This window comes from Lepisosteus platostomus, chromosome 16 (genome assembly GCF_059453375.1).
Source record: "Lepisosteus platostomus isolate fLepPlt1 chromosome 16, fLepPlt1.hap1, whole genome shotgun sequence".
Taxonomy (NCBI): Eukaryota; Metazoa; Chordata; class Actinopteri; order Semionotiformes; family Lepisosteidae; genus Lepisosteus; species Lepisosteus platostomus.
Window position 1 is genome coordinate 23928883 of NC_142626.1, and position 23747 is coordinate 23952629.

A 23747-nucleotide genomic window follows, 5' to 3' on the forward strand; every position below is an offset into this window, starting at 1 on the left:
GACAGATAGGCGCCAATGGATGACCATTGATCATGATAGCCAGGCTTAGCTAAGTGCATCCCCCTTTGGGAGCTGGTTTCTTATCACAAGAAAACATCTTAAATCAGCTTGCATGAATTCTTTCTCTGTGGCTGCACCACAGAGATGAACAGAGAAATGAGGCCTAATTTGGGAAAGCTCAGAAACACTTAATTCTGCCTTATTAATAAGCCTCGCAGCTACATATCCCCCCTTTTTGAAGGTCACGAGGTCCCGAGGCATTGTTGCCTTCAAAACAAAACAGAGTTAAGTGATGTCCCTTGTCATTGGAACATTAACCTTAAATGTCCACATTACTCCTCGAGAATTCATACCGGAACCAGCATTGGATACAAACAGGATGAATAACATCTGGAGTATGTATAAACACGGTAGGAGACATTATCTCAGTCTAGGAATTACACATGAGGAAGTTCACTGTCAATATCTGATACCTCTGTAGTAGATATTTGGGGGAGAAGTCACTTCCTTTCTTTTGACATGCTACTTTTGACTCATTCATGCTACCCAGAGTACATCTTGATGCAAGAGTACAGCATTCAGAGTACACTGTCAGTCATGATCCAGCTACCCGGCAGTAGTGTTTTAATAACAACAGTTCCTGTTCCCAGCCCTCCGATAAACCACAACACCTGTGTTGGGTATCTGCTAGGGTGGTTTGGAGGTTTGTTCCATTAAAGCAAACTAACTACCTGTACCTCTTCAGGGCTTACTGTTTCTTGGATTTCTATCCAATTCAATAGTGTGGCACCTGAAGGCATCCAAGACCTCAAGTTTGGTCTTATATCGTCTGGTTCCAGACCGTACAGTGTTAAGTTACCATGCTGTACTATGGCCTCCTCGGGAACTTACAAGAAAACTGTTTGATTAGGTAGCTGCATTGCGGCAGCTGTATCATGCCCGTCACAAGTCATAGTGTCAGTTAAATGTGGTGTGCTGACCAGCCATTTACTTCCCACCTGCTCTTCATGGGGTCCATTAACCTCCCTCTGCTCATTAGTAGCTTTACACCCTTCATTGGTGAATCGTTTAAACACAGCCAATGGATAGCTTTGGTAGCCATACCCATCTCAAGACTTGGAACTGAATTCAATCTTGGATTGCCTTCTGGGTGAGCTATGAGCGATGGGGTTAATGTCACATACTCCTCTACTGAGAAGAGTGGAATCAAGTGGGTTGGGAATTGTGCCATGGCTAGACTGGCCACAGTGGCACTAAACTCCCTTAACAGGTCTTGTGTCAACATTCTGGCCTGTTGCACACAAGCATAAACCCACTGTATAACACCAACAATCATGTCCACTGTTTGGGGAATAAGGTTTAACCCTGTTGCATAGGAAGTTGCCTGTAGGGTTTTCCCTAAGCTTTCCAACTTTTGCTGCTGTCGATACAGTCTGTCACTACCCTCTGGCATCTCTGACACCTGCCTTCTTGGGGCAGTCAGGGTGAGAGTGCCAGTAGCACACAAACCTACCAGAAAAAGCAAACGTGCAACAGTGGCGGCAGCAATCAGTCCTCCCAAAAGTCTTTTCGGGTGGCTGATCCCAGTCATCTCCTTCTGAGTGACTGTTGCCTTTCTAAGCTGGTGCAGCGTGTACATGGTGTCTTTCTCAGTATGCCATGTGGCATCTTGGGCACCAACATCCTGGAAATCTGGGGAGATCTGACGCAGCTGCTGATGCTGCTCCTCCTTTTCCAGGGCATTTGCTTTTTCGATTTGTTCATGCCTGTGCTCTAGGAACCCTGCAGGGGGTGGTGCAGTGGTGGAGCATGCCTGACCCTCGGCTGAGTGGTCATCTGGAGCACCTGAGTGATCTGGGATTGTTATCCTATTCTCACTGTTCAGGTCCACCCTGCACACTTCCTGATTGAGGAATCCCTCTATCGGCATGCTTCCAATCGTTTGCTGGGGGTAGGTGTAGGACACCTGCTCGCTCCCCCCTTCCCTCGCTAGGGGTTCAGGGAGCTGCCCCAGCACTGGGATAGCTAGTTCACTGTCTTTGAACTTACTATCACTCACCAGGCCCATGTCAGTGCAGGCGGGGATTCTGACACCTCTCTTTGCGATGTCCTGCACTGGCAGGCGGGTGACTTGACCATCCAGCTCCAGTCTGGCTGAACCACTGTTTGTCAGACTCAGACTGACAGACTGAGCTGGTGGCTGTAAGAAATCCGGCTCGGCTTTCATTCCCTGTCCCTTCTGGGGGACTGGGTGTGTTGGAAACCCTGCCATTGAGGCAGGAACAATCAGGTCAGTCTCACTCACTACCTGGTAGTCGTGAGAAATAATGTTACCTGACTGCAGGTTCCCTGGGTCAAAGCAGAGGGAATCAGCATCTGGGATCAGGTGTGTCCACAGCGCAGTAGTCTCAGCGTCCAGCTGGACCTCCTGTCTAACCTGTGAATGTTGCACCAGGGGCACCTGGCGGTGGCCCTGTGACAGCTGCTCAAGCAGATCCTCACTAATAGAGGACCTCTCAGGGCTAAGGGTGAGGGCTACATCACCAACCTGCTCTCCTGCCATCTGGATCCTTTCCACCACTGCGGGGTGGTGGTCCTGACCCCTCTTGGGTGCCAGGGTGCACAGGGAAAGCTCCTTTTCATCGCCAGGTGGGGAGATCTGCTCCTCTTTAGGGATGTAAAAGGTGTGTGCTTTACCTGGTGGATCAGGCGGCAGCTTGGAGCACCGCTCCTGTGGCAGGGAGGCTGTTGAGACCTCGGCCGGGACACGACTTCCCTGTATATTCGGGGAACAAGAAAATATTTTTATTTCTTGTCCAGAGGGAACAGAAGGAATCTCCGCATGGGCTTCTGTGTTCGGTGGGCACTGTGTGAGCACAGTCTGCCTCTTGGCCCCCCTTTCCTTCTGTACAGAAGACTTAGGAGCCTTGACCTGTTTCCACACTTTGCCTTTCTGGTGATCCACCAAAGGTTCCTCTCTGAGTCGCATGCCCTTTTCTTTTTCTACCCGTTTGAGCTTGCCGTGTGACATCAAACACCTTTCAACCTCAGTGTCAATCAGTGTCTCACTGGGTAAGACATCTCCCATGGCAGCCTTGAGGTAAAAGCTTCCTGCTTTTCCTCTCTGTTTTACTGCCTGCTCTGTGACTTCAGGGGTGGAGTCAGCACTCGCTTGGGAGTGGCTGACCTTATCCAGGCAGGAACTCTTCCGCTCAATCAGATAGACTGAGGGAGGGAGAGGGAGCGGGTCTCCGCCTCCTCCAGTGGAGAGTATCAGCTCATTCATGCTTCCGGCAGCCTTGGGGAGCGGTTGTCCCTGTCTTAATAAAGCTTGTTCAAGCCTGGCCAGGCGGGCGGCTACTGAATCCTTTTGTTCAGCTTTTTCTAGCCCTTTCCCTCCCCTGGTGTTCTCATGGCACTTAGGACGCTGGGTGCGGTCCTGTGTGAGTGCTTTGGAACGGGGCTTAGCCAGCTCAGGAGCCTGTGCTCCTTCGAGCAGGAGGGAATTAACCCTGCTGGCTCTGACGGCGAACACAGTCGCTTTAGCAGCTTTTTGCTCAGAGCGACTTTGGACATCATACTCCCAGGCTTTCTGCACGAATCTCTTAATATCAGTCATTTTCATGGTCTGTGCATCTGTATGCATTAAGATCATCTTTCTGACTGACGGGTGGAGATTCGCAATGAATAAACCCTTGAAATGTGTGTTCTCTTCGCAACCCTCATCATTTCGCCCTGCAAAATAAGTTCGTCTAAGTCTCTCGTAATATTCGCGAGGGGACTCTGCTCTCTCGTGCTTAATGTTAAGGGCGGCGGCTACTGCAGCAGTCGGGTCAATAAACGCACTGTATTCTTCGATAAGTGCTTGACATAGCTGCTCAAAGTCATTACAGACTTCTTTCATCTGCCTAGCCATCCACTCATGTACAGCTCTGCTGGTAGTTTTCCTGACCAGAAACACTTTCTCCTGTTCTGTGGCGTTTGGCAGGTACTGCAGGTTATACCTGAGGTCCTGAATATAACTCTCGATATTATTCTCTGACACTGCGGGGTCAAATCTCTCTATGTCCTTCGCTAGCTCTCTCAGAGAATGGAGATTTATTCTAGCTTCTCCGCTGACGGAGATATGGAAGAGATCGTGGTCAGACCTGTCGCTGCTAGAGAGAGTGCTTAATAGCGACTCGAATTCAGACCTTTTAGCAACCATCGTTAAACTTAAAGAGTATTACTTTTAAGTACGAAATTACAGTTTTACCACAGAAAACCACAAGATCAAGTATGCAATCAACCCGGTAGATCGCAAAAGATCACAAAACAATCAAGCACTGCTTAAAGAGCAAGGGGAACTTTTTTTCCTTTCGGCTTTCAGCACACTGTATTGTCGTGTATGAAACCCGCGGCGTTTTATATGAATTATTCGCTTGGTTGACTCATTTCAGTCTTGCCACGCCCGTGCCAGGGACGCCAAATAATGTAGTGATTCATAGCCGTTTCAGGGACGCCAAATATGTAATGTTAGTGGCTCTCTGAAGGCACCAGTTCTGTAGGGTTTGGGCATTTACTGAGACAATTATTAATTGTAGCAGTAAATCACAAAGTTGATTCTTTTGATGGCTTTAGAGTCCAACCATGCGACATAACTCAAACAACGCACACACACAGGTACTAATACACAAGGATACATTTATTAATACATAGAATATGCCTTAAACTAACAGATCGAATCGAGAGGGTTATCAGAATACAAAAGATATATATTCAATCAGTTACGAAGTGTTACATATATCAAGAGGACATACGTTCAGTATATCATTCATTAAGACCGTTTCATAAATGAACTTGGTTATAACTTCTACATTAGATACTCGAAACAAGTACATAACTCTTAGGAATTAAATTGATATCAACTGGTTGGGATAACAATTGAATTCTTGAGCTGTAATGCATTGAAGTTGAATACTCATCCAATCTTTGGGGATTCAGATCTCCTGCGGGCACAAAGAAACAGTTGCAGGCTGTTGCTGTCCAATCCGTGCTCTCTGGCTCGGTGCCAGGCTGTGCTGTGCAGCTTGCGACGGTGCGCTGCTGATGCTCACTGACCGGCTAGTTAGTGTTGGCTTTAACTAGCAAAGTTTGTGCACAGGAGAAAAGATGACTGTGGGTCCCAGCAAGTCAGGAAGAGGACCGGTTCGTTCCTAATGAAGAGCTAGTTCTGAATAGTGATTCAGCTGTCAACAGTTCCGACCTGTTCACGAGGCCTGCTGCTGGTTACTCTCTGGCAACCTCCACTCTAGACTCTTAGAACAAAGGAAAGTTCTGGCACTCGGACACACTGGCCGTTCCGTGGTTGTCCGGGCTGAGTCTCAGGATGGTCAGGAGGCGCGCTGCGAGGATGTCCTGCCCTTGGGAGCCTTCTGCTCCTGGGCCGTCCTGCCCTGGAATTCTCCTTTGAATTCCCTTTAGAACAGTCCACAGAATCCTCTCCAGAATCCCTTCTGAATCTTGTTGAATCTCTGTGTTGCCTGTTTTTACCTGGAGGAACTTCAGCTCATTGATTGGCTGAAAGTTCCATGGGCATCAGAGTCCCACGTGGGTTACTCGGCCCTACCAGTCCCTGATTGGTTGATCAAGGTGAGATATGAGTCACTTACTCCTGACACTTAGGAATGCAATCCAGATGTCCAACTCGCACTCCCTAGACAGATAGGCGCCAATGGATGACCATTGATCATGATAGCCAGGCTTAGCTAAGTGCATCCCCCTTTGGGAGCTGGTTTCTTATCACAAGAAAACATCTTAAATCAGCTTGCATGAATTCTTTCTCTGTGGCTGCACCACAGAGATGAACAGAGAAATGAGGCCTAATTTGGGAAAGCTCAGAAACACTTAATTCTGCCTTATTAATAAGCCTCGCCGCTACAGGAATATAATACAAAAATACAGTAAGGGACTTAAAAGTTAAAGGAGATGCCTCATATTGCTTGACTAATTTTAAAAACTAAGTTATAAATGCAGACACTCCCTCGGTGCCGCGCCGGGTGTAAATATCAAAGTATACATTCCCAACAAGAATTGTACCCATCTGTCATGCAAATAAAACACCTTGAATTGAATTGAATTGAGGGAGAGAGGGGGTAGGGGGACAAATATACTGTAGACAAGATTCAAGGCAAATAAGATACTTATGGGTACGCAGGCATTCACGACAGCAACATACAAAACGTTTGCACGTACTGAGTTAAGTTATTACTTGGTTTTCAGTGCAATGAAATACAATATTGTTGTTGCTGCTGTTCTGGTTGTTTTTATCCCGTAAAGCGTTTTGAGAAGCCACCTTTAAAGGCGATATATATTGTAGAACCGCTGATTCTTATGGAATGTGTTCCGCAGGAGATTCAAATTTTTATTTATTTTTTAATCGCGTATCTAAGGAAATCTCAGTATAATAACGCAATAAAAACGCAATAAAAACGCTATAAAATAATGTGACTAGGCACAGAAAAAGTTTACAGCACAGTACAATAATAAATGCTGACCATGACTTTAAAAGCATAAATTACCTTACACTCAATTTAAACACAAGCTGTCTTTCTGTATGAACCTCTAAGCTGGTTCATACAGAAAATGTAGAAATGCATTAGCCTGATTATGACACACGTTTGCGATTTAAATCAGAACACGATTTAAATCAATATAAATGTTTATATTGTAACGCATACTGTCCAGCCTCCATTTCTCTATAAAAATTTACTCTGTTGCACACACACACACAATAGAAGCAGGAACAGCTGTCAGAAGGGAAGATATGTTCAAAATATCGCAAATATCGATCATGTTGCGATATTTTAAAATATAAAAGTCAATTGATTGTCCATAATATCGCTTACCTATTTTTTCGAAGAAATGTTTGTTAAAAGAAAAGTCCAGCACCAGCTGGATTCGAACACACAACCTGCCAGTTGGTGGTCACGCACCTAGACCAGTAGGCTACAAGACAGCTCGCATGAACAGAACAATACCGCAGTATTTTGCGTCATCGCGCGTCACGATGCACGACGCCGTAGCCAATTACCTCCGGTACGTGTCTGTACCGCACACTTTGAATGGCTGCATCTGTATAAGCGACTCCACTTCAGACATTTTAGCAGCCATTGTCATTACGTCAGAGAAACTTTAAGAGTATTACTTTTTTTTTTCTTTTACCAAAATACAGTATGGAATCTAAACACCCGAGCAGATGGATTTCCAATCAGCACACGTTACACTAAACGCTAGAAAACAGGGGGATTTCTTTACGCAGTTATGAGCACACCCGGTATTCGCGTATAGAAGCCACGGTGCTGTGCTGAACTTGAACTCACAGCAACATCAGTTATTCTGTGCGATTGATTCTCATTTCATTCTAAACTCGCCCACCCAGGGACGCCATTAAATGTAGTGGTTTGATGGGTTTACTGAGACAATTATTAATTGTAGCAGTAATCACGAGGTTGTTCGTTGGGGCTTTTAGAAAATCAATCGTCAGAACAACTAACAACGCACACACACGGGTTCAATACACAAGATACATTTATTAATATAAACTGTGCACCAAACATATACTTGTTTACATATACATATATGAGCGGCAGACCTTACTGTGAGGGTTATCAATATACAAGGTATATAATCTCGAAGAGATGCAAACACAAAGAGATACACAACAGAGAATATATGTCAATATATATCGTTCGGTTACCAAATCGCTAATCAGTGTTATTACCCACTGTTACTCTAAACTCGGAAGTACATACATTACTCATGAATTAAATTGATAACTTGTGTTGAGGTACAATTGAATTCTCGAGACGCAATGTAGAACATGGGGTTTACTTATCCACTGTGTATGGATTTGGAATTTCCCGGCACGAACACCAAACCAGCTGACAGGCTCTGTTGCAGCCTCTGTTCCAGCGCTTGTCCAATGGGCGTTGTCCCGGCGTCCTCTGGCTACCGGCCAACCAGTCAAGGTGCAGCTCGGAGTAAGACGGGCGGAGGAATCTGACTGCGGCGCGCAGGGCAGTCGTTGCTCCGAGGAGATCTACTAGCAGTCCGGCTGGCTAGTAGAAAGTCTCTATGCACAGAGTGTGACCGCGAGTCCTCACAAGTCACTCTTTTGCCTGGGAAGAAGCTGGTTCATTCCCGGTCCAGCGCTGCTTCTGAATAAGCTATTCAGGTTGTCGATGAGGGTCCAACTGTAGGCTGCCATTGATCAAGCGGAGCATTCACGTTGGTAGAATTCTGAGTACGTACGGGATCCTCGGCCTCGCGCTTAGAACAAAGTCCAAGTCCTTTTGCAGACAACAGCAGTTCTCACGTGATTGCCTCTGAGGATGCGCGGAAATGGCCAAGGAGAGCCCCGATCTGAGCTTGCGCTCCCTTTTTGACCAAGACACAGATGTGTGCTGATTGGTTGAGAGTTTGGCGGGCATTGGAGACCCACGTGGTATTACCACGCCCTGCCAGTCCCTGATTGGTTGGTCAAGGTGAGATATAAGTCACTTACTCTTGACACTTAGGAATGCAGTCCAGATGTCCATTCGGCACTCCCTAGACTGATAGCCGCCAATGGATGACTATTGATCATGATAGCCAGGCTTAGCTAAGTGCATCCCCGTCTGGGAGCTGTTCCTTATCAAAAGAAAACATCTTAAATCAGCCTCCATGTGGCTGCACCACAGAGATGGAGGGTGAGATGGGGCCTCATTTAGGACAGCATACCAACGCTTAATTCTGTCTTATTAACAAGCATTGCCGCTACAACACCATAGTCAAAAACCAAGTCCCGCAGACTCTCAAAGTTAACTTTTTCACAATTGTTCACATTGAGCGGAATGCCTTTCACCTTTAAACAAGCTTTCCCGCCAGACAGCTTGTACCCGTACAACTTGGGTCCTGTTGACACAAACTCGGTGATGTGTTGTCCAGCAGCGATTTCGCTGGTCAGCTCACCCAAATAGTCACCCAGCCCCGGATTCCACTCACCCTCCCTGCTCACAAAGATAAGGGAATCTGTGTCGTGGTACAGACAGCGGCCTTGCAAAGCATTTAGCAGATTGTATAACTCCAAGCAGGCATAGGCGGTTGTAAAGCTAGCGATGAAAATGTTAGTGTTTGAATGGCCTGTATAGTGGTGTTTAGTGTGTTTCCACGTAACACAGGCTGTGTTAATCGATAAACTCGCAGGCTGACACCTCATGATATAGCGTAAATAAGTACCTGAATAATTCATTGGGGTTTCTCACAATGGTGGTCTGTGGTAAATTGCCTCTTTGCCCATACTTCCCCCACAAACTGTTCAAGGCGATTTTTGAAAGCTGTTTTTTGGCCGGATTCTTTTTAATGTTGCCGGGGTCTAGCCGGACACCCTCTTTTTCATAATATTCGCTGATATATCTTTGTTGGTTCACGACATCTGTACACCACTCTGGAAACCCTGAAGATTCCCGTTTCCCTTTCAGATGCAGTTTGATGTAGTCGGTAGAAAGATCATGTGAGGCCTTTTCGAAATGCCAAATTTAGTAAATTTTACACACTCTATACCCCAGATCTCAGGCCGTCTGTAATTCAGGGGTGCACCAGACACCAGTCAAGGCGCGATCTTTATCACTGTGCTCACAGGGAGTGGTCTGTTTTGTTTCAGCACGCGTACGACAGTGTGAAAAACATTTTTTTGTCAATTTTGGTTGAAAGAACTGGAAAGTACAAACATCTAGGTGGGTAAACTTTCACCTTCACTAAACCGAAATACCGTTTTAAATCTCCAAAGTTGTTATATATTATTCGGGGGTGCTCCAGTGGGTATTTTTTAGTTTTGTTCACAAACGGATACAGACTGGTGAAATCCTAGTAATGAATTTTTTCTCCGGGCTGCGCTGTGTAATGCAAACAAATCACATTTGTTCTCCCCCCAAAAAGCGAATCGCGTGGTTGCAGAGGCTCTGGTAACTGTGCAGCTGTTAGAAATTTACCCGAGTCTCCATTTTCAACAAGCATGTCTCTGAACTTGTGCTCCCACAAAACACGCATGTTAAAACCTCTCATTTTGAGAAAATAAATTTTAACCATTGTCTTTCTGTACAACCAACCAAAAGTAGTGTTTGTCATCAGATTAAAATCGTTTTCACAATAACAAACACTACAACCATGAAAAAAGCAACCGTTGAACTCAAAGGCTGTCGGCACTCCGTCAATTACAGCATAACCATCCAGAAAATATGGGCCAACCTTGAACTCACCGGCCGTGGTTAACGCATGTTGGATTTTAACGGGCTCTGTGTGTTCGATGTACATAAGCCATTGAATGCTGGGTGTAGAAAATCGTTTTTGCTGGCGGTGGTAATTGTCATGGGATAGTAACGCAATCATCTCTTCCTGTAAAAACAAGTCTGAACATGGCCATGCAGACACTAGCGATAGTCACAAACTGAAAGGGGTCGATGCACATAACGCAGGCAGCCCCTGACTCAGTCACACGTGTCTGTCTGGTCATATTCATGACCTTGTCCCGAAACCTGATACAGCCTTCTCTTAGAATTGCCACATCCAACTGGCAGTAACGTTTCAACTCTCTCTGTAAGCTAAACACACTTCCCTTGCATTCTTCATACCAAACCAAAAACACTGCTTTCTCACTCAGCAGCATGTAGTTAACGCCGTAAAGTTCTGGCGGCAGTAGCGGGCCGACGTAATTTTGGTTTTCTGAAGTGTTCATCAAGTGTGGAAAATGACCCTTACACCTGGGGAACCCCATGGCGGCCGGCAGTTTGCTTAATTTCATAGGTAGAAAGTTTAGAGAATCAATAAATCTGAGCTTTTACGGTCATACACATTATCTTACCACCCTGATTAATTAGTTCAACGTCCATCTTTTCAGCTAACAACTGTCTGATTACTAGGTAATTGTCATATCCCTTGCCATTGTGCGATATGAACGTATGGTTTTTGAGACGTCTATCGATAAATTTACACACAAAATCCTTTAGACAAGTTTCACCATAAAATTCCCAGCTTCGTTTATTGTTAATATGAAGGGCGTGGATGTAATTTGGTATGTGTGTCCCGTTTCTTGCATGCATTCAAAGTCGAAAAAAATGTACTTGTTTGAAATTTTGGGGTTGTCCAAAGGCGGTATGTACCACAAATGCGTGTCAGGGGTGTCGATCACGTTATTACAACGCGAGCACAGTTTCTCTTTACATTTGTGACTTGCGAGGGTATAAACCCCAAATTTCTCACAAAACACCCTGCGCTCACACTTACTAACATCCGTCGCCGCATTCCGAAAGTGTCTCGCCAAACACTGAGAGCTACGACAAAAGACCTTACATGCCGGGCAATTCTGAATTTCTGCATCAATTTCGCAACACTGGGGATCTAAACAGGTTTTACAAGCTTTAACACAGGCGTGTGTGTTCTTGTGGCTATACGCCGCATGGCAGTTAGTGCAAAAATACGCCGCCCCCACAAAAGCTTTAATATTTAAAACCCCATAAAAATGCTCTTCATGCAGTAGAACAAAAGGTATTTTAGAATTTGGTGGTGTGGGCCCCGTTGTAAAATATTTCCAATCACCCTGGTCGTGGTACAGAATTTTAATGACCTTTAAATGTTTTTCAAAAGCGGTAATGTCTGACAAAATAATTTTCCGATTCTCTGGAAAACCCAACTCTTTGTGCATTCATTTAGTGCCCTGTAACATTTCCCCATCAGTACAACCTTCATTCAACAAACCGTACACACTCCCGGCGAAACACAGATTACTGCCCGTGTAATGTAAGTCGATAAGGTGCGCTTTTTTCTGAGCAATTACCTGGCTGTACAGAATGGATTTAATTCTTCGGCGGACACCCCTCTGCATAGTCCTAACTATCGTCACCACTAATCGGACGCTGTCATCGGTGAGAACCTCTGTGTGGCTCTGTAAGAGGTCTGAGACATGGCTTAAAAAATCGGCAGCATTTAATTCTCCGGGTTGTCTCCTGTGTGAGAACAAGGGTTTGTTAAAACCACCCGCAGTCAAATGCAGCTGTACAAAATCATTCGCCCCGATGTTTGGAGAAAGTTAATCCAATATTCTCTGGACTGCACCATGCACAGCGTCTATAGCCTGTACATGCGAGGCTATTCTGTCGAGATTAACAAAACGAAATTCTTCATGGTGCTCTGATGCTCTAAACTTATTTAGAAGAACTTATTAAGACCTGTTATAACTACGTATACGCTCCGGGAAAACTAAGGGGCCTCTATTCGCCCCTGCACCGCCACCAAACCTGATTCAGATCGTTCAGTACAACCGGTTCTCGGTTTTCAAAGGTACCGCCATCCTGTTCTGCTACAGCAGCCTCGGGCATTAAGTAATTTTCTACCATAGGATTTTCATTGCGTGGTTCGGGCGGCCCTTGGGAAATCTGATGCCTCTCTCTGAATCTTTTACAACGCAACAAACATGCTTTTGCCAGTTTAATTCTTTTATTTATGTACAAACGCTTGATGTTGGCAAGCGGTCAGTCTTTTAAACACTTTTTAGACCGCTTGTTTAGTCATTTATCCCAGTGGGTCTTCACCAATGCTCCCTGAAATAGCATTATCAGGTAACGAAATCCAGAGGTTAGATCGACATCCTCTTTAGAAAAAACATCTAAGAGGCTAGCGGCATAAACCTGGATCGTTTTTGGAAACACTGAATGTACACTTGCTAAAGTGGCTCTTAGAGTCTCTAAACACCGCTTTTTATCCACCTCATTAGTGCCCACCTTTGATACTAACTGTGCAATAAACCGCACTGAGTCTCCCACATCGCCAAGCACCGTCTTTAGGTGTATTATTATTTTGCTCCAATGGCTTGACATGTTTGGTTTTGGTCAGCATCTTAACTGCCGTCTCCGATGCAGTCACCACCTTAGGGTCCGACGTTTCCGCCACATTTGTTTCACCGCTCGTCGATACAGTTGCTGTGTGAATAAATAAAAGACTTTTTAACACCACGCCAATGCTCCATATCTCAAAATCAGAAAACTACACTGTGATAAAAATAAAAGACTTTTCAACACAACAATCAATGAAAAATCAGAAAACTACGATAACTATGATAAAAACGCCACACATGTGGCGCATCCTTACACGAAGTGCTGCGGGTGAATGGAACAAGTTACCCGGACATGTTGTTACACCGGTTTCCTTTAAGACTGTGGTGGCGCTACTGGGTCAAGCGGCGTGGTTAACGGCATATAGACCCCTGGCACAGACAAGTCGCTTTTAACTTTAAAAGCTAAGCAGTTTTAAAATAAGGCTTTTTAACACTCCCAAACAGAAAACTACGTGAACTAGGATCTTTCAGGGAATTAACATCCTAACAAAAGAAGTAACGTTTGCCGTAAGTGGATCATAACACAACTTGACCACGCTTAAATTATATTAACCTTTGATAGTTGATTTCAGATGTTTTGAGCTCGTTGACCCAGTTAACGTGTTGGCTCAATGTCGCAGTTTACTTTTTGAAGGTTCGGGGTCTGCAAGGAGAGGAAAATACCAATTAGTGAAAGAACTCAACACCGCAAATTACCAAAAAATAGAAAAACGGTGGGGATTTTTATTATAGACACGTTTAAATGGCCATGCTAAAAGAATGTTTTATATAATACCGACCTCTTCTCCCAGGCGATCTGATAATATGCTCCGGACCCTCTGGTATGACGTGAGCATCTGCATGTGTCTCCACAAGGTTTTGCGGTGGTATTATAAACCCTAAAAGAGGTTTTTTAAATGTGTAGTGACTTGTCCCTTCGCCCGCGTCTGTGGAATAGACACATACGTGTATTGGTGTGGAGAATGTACCCCTGTGTCTTTAAGACTCACATGGTCGTAAAGCATTATTCAAAACATTGTCGTTATTACTCAACAGTGTTGGGTTGCACCGTAACTGGTCTTTTTACAGCTGTGGTTTTCGGGGATAATGGAAATGAATGGATACACACAGTCATGATCACATTACGGAACAACTCCCTGGTAATTCCATTATAATAATTCAATATTGCCTAGTATACAAATATTATACAACGTTTTGTAACTATAGCTAACATGAGACATGCACCGTGACATTGTAATTTTCTCACAATAAGCCAGATATACATACTGCTGAAATTCGTGGAGTCCTCGTCTTCGTCTATCAAGTCAAACAGTGTTAAGTCTGTAAATAGACTATCTTCAGACTGTTGTAATTGTTCGGCGTGATCCATTCTGATGAGTTAGGCAATAAGGTGAGACTATAAGAATTGGAATCCAGCCAAAACTTTGCCTGTTAAACTGCTGGTACTTATGCCCAAATCGATAAACATTCTCTTCTAAGAAACACACATGGCCCCCCCATAAAACCATTAATCTTAGGTATCGTTGGGGGTGCATGTACTGGTCTGTAGAAATGTTTTTAAGAAACATTTTAGAAAACGTTTTAGACCGTTATAATGTTAAAAATCTATATTATTTTAAGACATACAATGGTGTCTAAATTTCATAGCTGTTAAAACGTGGTGAAAATGTGCCATGGTGTCTGTGTTTGATTCACCAACAGACCGCTAAGAATATTATCAAGCAAAATGTTTATTAACGCTGTAAGAAAATGTATCTGTTCTTTATAGTGACGTGTTCACAAACCAAGCTTGACATTTTGAGGTTTTATTTTTTCGCGATGCAATGTTAAGAACATTTTTGCCTGAAATACATGTGGTGCTTGTAAATGAGAAAACTTTACATGAATATAAAATGTTTATAAACTTTCCCTGGGGTCAATTTTAGCCCCCCTCCCCCCCACTCTGCATTCCAGAGCCTCTAACTAACCCCCCACACACCGCACGTCTCCAAAACATCTCAAATTATCTCTAATACGTGATTTTAAAACTTTAAGACCAATCCGTTAAAGTATAAAGAACAACACCCCATCATTTGTTGCCTGTTAATACCTTAAAGACTTTTACGCTTGCGATGTGTGGACATTTATCTCAAACTTTCGAAAAAGCTGTCGCGAATGTGTTATTAAAAATAAACTGTGTCTTATTACATTATTTTAAAAACTTTAAGACCAACGTCCCGCGTGTTTAAAATTTCTTTTCTGGGCAAACACATCATTTGTGTTTGCGTCGTGTGTTAATACTTTTAAAGTTTAAAACTTATAAACTGATTTGTGAATACTTTTCGCTCTCGATAAAACAATGGGGTGGGGGTTGTTTTAAAGCATCACAACCAATTGAAAAATGTCTTGTGTTATGTAGGCGTGGTTACACCATTGGTGCATATTCTTAAACGCTCCTGCCTGACATGGTCGTAGCGCGTCCCTGGAGTTGTCAGACACCGCCCCTTGTTGGGAGCTGCGAAGATGGCTTCTTTGTGTGGAGAAACATCGGGGTCCGCTACTCTACAAAGTGAAGAGGTAGGCGACTAAATTTTTTTTTCTGATCGTGGAATTGTTGTATCGGCGCTTAGCGTATGTCATTTTAATACTTTGTCTTCTTTTTAGCAAAACCCGACCCCGCCCTCTGCACCTTGTGACAGCGGCGGGGGTGTGAGTTCAGCTGGGGTACTAGATGTTAAAGAACTGCCGGGTGCTAGCGATGATACCACACTACAAATGGTAAATATTAACGAAAAACCTTAGCTCAAAAGTGCGTTAAATGCTCGATATTTTAAGTACAAAGCATGTCTATTTTGTAAAGCCTTCCTTTTCTTTTTCCTTTAATAGAATAAAGAGGATGTGGACGGGTCAATCTTCAGCCTACCGGCACAACTGAATGTTTTGTGTCTATGCTTGTGTGTTCGGCCAAATGTTAATAAAGCTGATGCCCAACCAGGTTAAGCTAACGATGTCCCTAATGAGCCCGATGTTATGGCCCAGATTGTGAAAGCAGTAGTTTATTGCATCTTCAAACACTGTTTAAAGGGGGTCCTGGTTGATGACTGCCCAGCCTGTTTGATTGACCATCCCGGGCAGCGGGGTCACACATGCCTGTCTGTTGGCTACACAGATGGGTTTGAAGATGTGATGTTTGCCGCTTTAGAAATTTATAAGTCTCTCAGTTAAGCCCGAATTTTATTGGCTGTTCTGTACACCACCAGGTGTCTGGGTTCGTACACCATTACAAATGACTCTGAGCGGGGCATAAAACAGTTGCTGAAAAACATAATTGAGGACCACTCCCCATACGAGCACGTACACACCATACTTGAACAGCTGGATGAAAAATTAGTAGACGTGACTTTTGATGCGTTGCAAAAGAAAAACTATTCTTATTTTTACAGATGCAAAAAAAAAGATCTATGTAAAATGTGAATACAGATTTCACTCTGTTTTACAGACCCGGGTGTGCCATCGTCCGAAGAATGAAGAATTTCGAATGTATACGTCTGAATTCTTACTAAGAGTGCTTTACACACTTCTCTCTACAAAGCTTGATATGCAAAACAAAGAGTCGAATGCTAATGTCCTTAAATTTGTTAAAGAGATAGATGTGTATGTCAAGAACTTGAGTGAAATTATTGCAGATCTGATGTTTTCAGATCAGAAATGGAAGCCTGGGGGGTTCTACAGTGTGTATTCTAAAATACAGCGTGTTTTGCACAGAACCTGTGGTAACACCATCCCGCTGATTATGCGGGCACATTTTTTTGCTCTGCTAGATCGGATCGCCCAGTGTGGGTCGCATGGCTTTAGACACTGGGAGCGGAAGGGGGTTATGAATGCTTTTTCAGATGCCTCAAAGTTTCTCAGCAATGTTGGGGTGGTGGTTACGTGTACCGAACTAATTTTCCGCACCAACATTTAATTGTTGAATGCAAACAGGAGCCGGTAACGCGTGTGTGCTGTGCTGTTTCAGTGTTTGAAACACCCACTGTTGAAATAAAGCTGTTCACATTCTACATACTTGCAAACTGGAGTCCGTAACTTGTGTAAAAAGTGATGCTGTGCTGTTTCTGTGTTTGAAAACCCACTGTTGAAATAAAGCAGTTCACATTTCACATACTTGCAAACAGGAGTCTGTAACGTGTAAAAAGTGATGCTGCACTGTTTCTGTGTTTGAAAACACACTGTTGAAATAAAGCTGTTTACATTTCACATGGTGTTTGTCCTGTGAGTTCTTTCCGTGAGACTTTACGCAGTCAGTGTGTGTGTGTGTGCTTACAACCCTGATGCTTTTGAGACACAGCTTGTGCAGCGTATAAGCAGCTTGGCCGGACAGCCACTCAGCCACCCGGCCACGGCTGGCGCCGCTCACACCCCGGGATCTCGCGGCCCTCACCAGACCCCGCGCCTTAACTACCCGATTCCTTATGTTATAATAGAGCGCACTCAACCCCGCTGCTGACATGGTCCCCTTTCAAACCAATACACACTTTCACGCACCTAAAGTGAGGGCCGCCTTGGGGCTTTGGGACCCTGAGGCTCCGGACCGACCAGCCGGGGGGGAAGGCGGGGGTTCCAACCCTTAACGACACACCATTGGCTCCTGAGGGGGCGGGGCATGCACACATAACAACACGCCATTGGCTGGCAAAAAGGGGGATGGTATCTGTCAGAAGTTTGACGAAAGGTGTCGCTTTATACTACTGACATCTTAATTTGTGGTTTTGTGTTTAACACTTTTTTTTCTTAAAACCTTTAATTATCACATTATGAAATAAATCCTCTTAATTTATATGGACATGGACCTGTTTGGAAGTTTCCACCAATTAAGTCAGTAGAAACTTTAACATGTGTGAGTAAGTTATTGCAAAAAAGGTAGTAGACTTGGTTAATAAATATAAAATAAATAAATACTTTTCTCAACAAAAGGTTTGTAGTAGGAGACAAGTGTATTTAATCTAAGTACCCCTTTTCTAAAATAAACTTTGTATGAAAAAACATGGGACTAACCAGCAAACAAAAGATTTGTCCCAACACAAGGAAGGAAATAATACTCACCACTCTCCTCAGCTCCTGGACTCTTGAATGAAAACAGAGGCACAGGAAGTCTGCTCTTTTATCCTCTGAGCTGGGCTGGCTCCTCCCCCTCAGAATGTACCAAGTCCAGTGAGGAGTGAAACCTTCACAACTGACAGTTATAGTGGCTGGCTGAATTAAATCAACAGTTATACAAACTCAATATAATACATCTATTCATTTGAAGATGGATAATGAATTTCTCATTTTTGGGGTTAAATAAAGTGCAATAATTGAATCATATGTGGGATGCTATTCATTGATGATTATTGCTTGCACTTTTGAGCCTTTTTGTGTTTTTTAATCAAGAGATTTATACAGATGTAGGCATTCAAAGTGCATGTTTAAACTGCTTAATATGGAATCTTAATATCAAATTTTAAAACAAAAGGGAAATTTTGGTAGCTGAGCATAAAAATAACAGGAGCATAAATCTTTAACCATCATATCATCATAAATGATATTAATTTAGTAATATAAATATTATATTTAATGTCTAAGACTGATAGTGGTAGCTTAAATAAAAAGTACACAGAAGGATTGCACTTTGCAAACATTGTATGCATCAAAGACTGTCACTTTCTGTGGTTAAGTTTTGATGTGCTCTTTCTGACTGTTAAGTTTAAAACACTATTAAGATTAAAATATTATAGGTTCTTTTAAAAAAACATAATCTTATCTATGAATCCTTGAATTATTCCAGTAAAATAAGTGTACTTTTTAGAATCCCACTTAATAAGGTAAGATTACTTTACTAGTCATATAACATTTCTTGCATTAGGAATTTGTATTTTTCACATAACCCCTGCTTGCTCTACATTAGATAAGCAGAGAGAAGTCTGGGGCCATTGTACAGCACCCTCAAAGCACTTGGGGTTGAGGGCCTTGCTCAGGGGCCCAATGAAGAAGGATTCCTCTGCTAGCTGTGGGACTTGAACCAACAACCTTCCAGCCACAGGTGCAGATCCTTAGCCACAAAGCCACCACACTTTCCTATTGGGATTATGATATGGAAATATGTAGTAAAATAAATTAGTAATCACCTTAATGGATCAAAATATTATAGATTTATGTAACTGATTGTATAACTGTAGTCTGTTTTCTTTTTAAATGTTTTATTTTATTTTGTGACTCATGATTACTTTTGGAACATTTTGACCTGTCTGTTTCAGCAGAGGTTCCAAGTGCTCTGTTAGTGCAGTGGATTTGGCTGATTGGTCCTCTCATCCCCCTGGGAGATCTGGGTTCAATTCCTGCTTATGGCTCAAACTTTTTTTCTAATAAACAAAGTCTACTTTTTTAAAAAATGAAATAGTAAATAGTATGTACAGTATATTAACATTTTTATATAACTAGATAGTAAAAAAATCTTTAGGCATTAAAAACAAGTAGAGCATGTTACATTATGGTGTATCCTGTCAGGTGCTGGAGAGCTCAATGAGTTAGTGTTTGGTGTTAATAAGCTCAAGATTGTGGGTTCAATTCCTGTATGGACCATGAAATCCCATTTTCCATGGGGTGGTGTGGTGGCTCTATGGCTAAGGATCTGAGACTGGCTGGTAGGTTGCTGGTTTGTATCCCACAGCTGGCACAGGAATCTTATGTCATTGGGCTCCTGAGTGAGGCCCTTCACCCCAAATGATCCAGGGGTGCTATATAAATGGCTGTGGTCTAACCCTATGTGTGTCTCATGGAGAGACAATTCAGGTATGTGGAAAGACAAATTCCTAATTCCATAAAATTCTATATAGCAAAAAAAGTGTTATTATCTATTGTCCTTTACCTCTATAGGGACACAAGAAGTTTTAAAAGTTAAAAGTCCAAATGTTTCCAAAACATCCATTTGTGATATTTTTGGCTGCTTAGTTACATGATTCCATAATTCAGTACCATTATTTATAACAGCAAGTGGTGTTTACTATGTATTCTTTGAAAAGGATAAAAATAATTTCACATGTATATAAACTATATAGTGTTAGAAGCAGCATGTTTAAACTTTTCTATATCCCACTGTAATTCACAAATTTAATTATTTTGATGCCTAAAAGGATGTATGAAGAAGGTGGAATACTGTTGTGTACATTATTTATATATTAAGCTTTGTTTTTTATTTCTGCTATCAGATTTTATCTTTGGATTTTCTCTTTGTCAATGTAAACCTGAAAGAGGCACATCATGTTCACATGCTACTGTAGCGGCAATGCTTGTTAATAAGACAGAATTAAGCGTTTGTATGCTCCTAAAAGAGGCCCCATCTCACCCTCCATCTCTGTGGTGCAGCCACAGAGAAAGAATTCATGCAAGCTGATTTAAGAGTGTTTTCTTGTGATAAGAACCAAGCTCCCAGACGGGGATGCAATTAGCTGAGCCTGGCTATCATGATCAATGGTCATCAATTGGCGCCTATCAGTCTAGGGAGTGCCGAATGGACATCTGGACTGCATTCCTAAGTGTCAAGAGTAAGTGACTTATATCTCACCTTGACCAACCAATCAGGGACTGGCAGGGTGTGGTAATACCACGTGGGTCTCCAATGCCCGCCAAACTCTCAACCAATCAGCACACATCTGGGTCTTGATCAAAAAGGGAGCGCAAGTTCAGTTCTGGACTCTCCTTGGCCATTGTACAACTCCCATTGGACAACCGCTGGAACAGAGGCTGCAACAGAGCCTGTCAGCTGGTTTGGTGTTCGTGCCGGGAAATTCCAAATCCAAACACAGTGGATAAGTAAACCCCATGTTCTACATTGCGTCTCGAGAATTCAATTGTACCTCAACACAAGTTGTTATCAATTTAATTCATGAGTAATGTATTTACTTCCGAGTTTAGAGTAACAGTGGGTAATAACACTGATTAGCGATTTGGTAACCGAACGATATATATTGACATATATTCTCTGTTGTGTATCTCTTTGTGTTTGCATCTCTTCGAGATTATATACCTTGTATATTTATAACCCTCACCGTAAGGTCTGCCGCTCGTATCCAGGCAGACTAGTATATGTTTGGTGCACAGTTATATTAATAAATGTATCCCGTGTATTGAACCCGTGTGTGTGCGTTGTTAGTTGTTCTGACGATTGATTTTCTAAAAGCCCCAACGAACAACCTCGTGATTACTGCTACAATTAATAATTGTCTCAGTAAACCCATCAAACCACTACATTTAATGGCGTCCCTGGGTGGGCTGAGTTTAGAATGAAATGAGAATCAATCGCACAGAATAACTGATATTGCTGTGAGTTCAAGTTCAGCACAGCACCGCGGCTTCTATACGCGAATACCGGGTGTGCTGATAACTGCGCAAAGAAATCCCCCTGTTTTCTAGCGTTTAGTGTAACGTGTGCTGATTGGAAATCCATCTGCTCGGGTGTTTAAATTCCATACTGTATTTTAGTAAAAGAAAAAAAAAAGTAATACTCTTAAAGTTTCTCTGACGTAATGACAATGGCTGCTAAAATGTCTGAAGTGGAGTCGCTTATAAGTACTATTTCTAGCGACGACAATCCTGGTTACTGGAGCGGTATCGAAAAGTTGAACTTCAATGATATTGAGAAGCTGCAAGTAGATTTAGTAGCTAAGGTAGCGAACCAGCTTAACACAGGAGGGTCCGTGAATGCAGTTCAGGTCCTATCGAGTTTCGCCTTAAATCTAGCTAAACAGCTGGAACTGTCTTTGTCCGAGCTGACAAAGTTTCAAAAGCTTCAGGGAAAGCTAGAAAGATATAAGGCGGAGCGAGTTGAGTTGCTGGATATAATCAGAGAAAAGAGAGTGAAAAATGAGGAAAGTGAAGACAGACTCAGGGAAGTTTTAGGTAAATTAGATGACTTGTCTGCTAGAGAAACTGCGGCTGAGGTAGCTAGGAGAGACCTGGAAGCGAGCTTGAAAGAAAAAGAAAAAGAAATTGAGAGTTTAAATGAACTCAGCCAGGAAAGGCAAAAGGAGTTAGATGCTGCCGTACTGGAAGCAAAACAGGCTAGATCCCACTTGCATGCCAGCCCACCTAGCAGTCCGGAGCGCTCACCCAGCGCGCCGGGAGGAGGTTTCTCCCGGCCAGGGTCTGTGGTCGGATCGGCATGGGGGAGATTGCCGAGTCCTGCGCGAGATGTAAGGGCGATGAAATTCAGGCATAGACCCCCTGCTCCTGATCACGGCCGTCCCCCTGCCCGCGGAGAAACCGTAAAAATTAACCTCCACTCCCTGAGGCAGTTAGCCAAAGATGTAGAAAGGTTTGACCCGTCAGTGTCAGGGAATAATGTGGAAACCTACATCGATGAGCTGAGATATACTTTGCAGTTTATGCCCGGAGCGTCCGAACAGGAAAAGGCTATGTTAGTAAGGAAAACTACTAGCCGAGCGGTCCACGATAGGATGTCTAGACAAGGACCGGAGGTCTGTAATAGCTTTGAGGAGCTGTGTCAGGCAATGATCGGAGAATTTTCGGCTTTTATCGATCCCATAGCTGCCGTGGCCGCTGCGCACCATATTAAGCACGAAAAAGCTGAAGCCCCTCGCGACTATTATGAGATGCTTAGGCGCACTTATTTTGCAGGGCGGAATGAAGAGGGTTGCGAAAAGAACGTGAATTTCAAAGGTTTATTCATTGCTAATCTGCATCCCTCAGTCAGGAAAATGATTGTGATGCACACTGATGCAAAAGCGATGAAAATGGCTGACATTAGAAGGTTGGCTCAAAAAGCCTGGGGAGCTGAAGTCTCTGCTTCCTCAGAGCGAAAACCTGCTGAAACGGCCGTGTTCGCCACTAAAGCCAGCAGGGTTGACGACTCGCCTCAGCTCGAGGGAGCTGAGGTTCCTGAGCCCTATAAGCCCCGGCGCAAAATAGGCAGGCAGGACCGCACTAAGCGTCAGAGCCGCCGTGAGCGCTACGGGGAAGGCAAGGGCTCAGGCAGAGCCTATCATAAGGCTGGACAAAAGGAGTCGACTGCAGCCCGTCTGGCCCGGCTTGAACAAGCCCTGCTTGAGAGATCAGGACAGGGTAAACCTTCCGCACCGAATGCCGGAAGCGTGAATGAGCTTAGGGGGACCACGCCCCTTCTCACTGGAGGAGGCGGGGATCCATCCCAAACCCCTCCCTCAGTCTATCTGATTGGGTGGGAGGGTTCCTGCCTGAAAGAAGGCTGTGACTCTGAGTTGGGCGCTGACCCCGCCCCTGAAGTCAAAGGAAAGGCAGGCTTCCAACAATTCTTAGGGAATCTCAGCCAGAAAGGCAAAGCAAGGCGTATTTATATCAAGGTTTCTCTTGAAAGCGTCTTAGATAGAGAAGCACTGATTGACACTGGGGCTGAAATTAGCTTGATGTCAGCCGATCTACTCAGCGAGCTCAAGCAAGTAGCGAAAGGAAAAGGCATCAGACTTAAGGTAGAACCGTGTAAGATAGATATTTCCAGCTATACCCAGGATCATGCCAGGATCACACACCGAGTGTGGGTGGCACTTAGGTTCGGGCCAATGAATGTGGTGCATCCTGTTTACATCTCTAGGTTTAAAACAGAGCCACTACTCATTGGCCAACACCTGCTTGACAGGCTGGAGCCTCTGGTGGACTGCCAGCGTGGAAAATTGTGGGCTCAGGTCAAAAACCCTAAACCTGTCGTACAGCAAAAAGGGGGGTTCAGCGGTAATGCTGTGACCACACAGTGCCCACTGAACACTATAGCTGAGTTGGAGGTTCCACCTGGTTCCTCTGGACGAGAAATAAATGTCTCTTCTTGCTTTCCAAA

At 43.7% G+C, this 23747-nt stretch overlaps 1 long non-coding RNA gene across 1 annotated transcript; it reads left to right on the plus strand.

Annotated features, from left to right (window-relative positions):
• Positions 1 to 15278: 15278 nt before the first annotated feature.
• On the plus strand, positions 15279 to 16691 carry LOC148647082 (uncharacterized). Its single transcript, XR_015927763.1, has 3 exons — positions 15279 to 15463; positions 15551 to 15664; positions 16386 to 16691. It is a non-coding gene; the product is annotated as an uncharacterized LOC148647082 (long non-coding RNA).
• The last annotated feature ends 7056 nt before the right edge of the window (positions 16692 to 23747 follow it).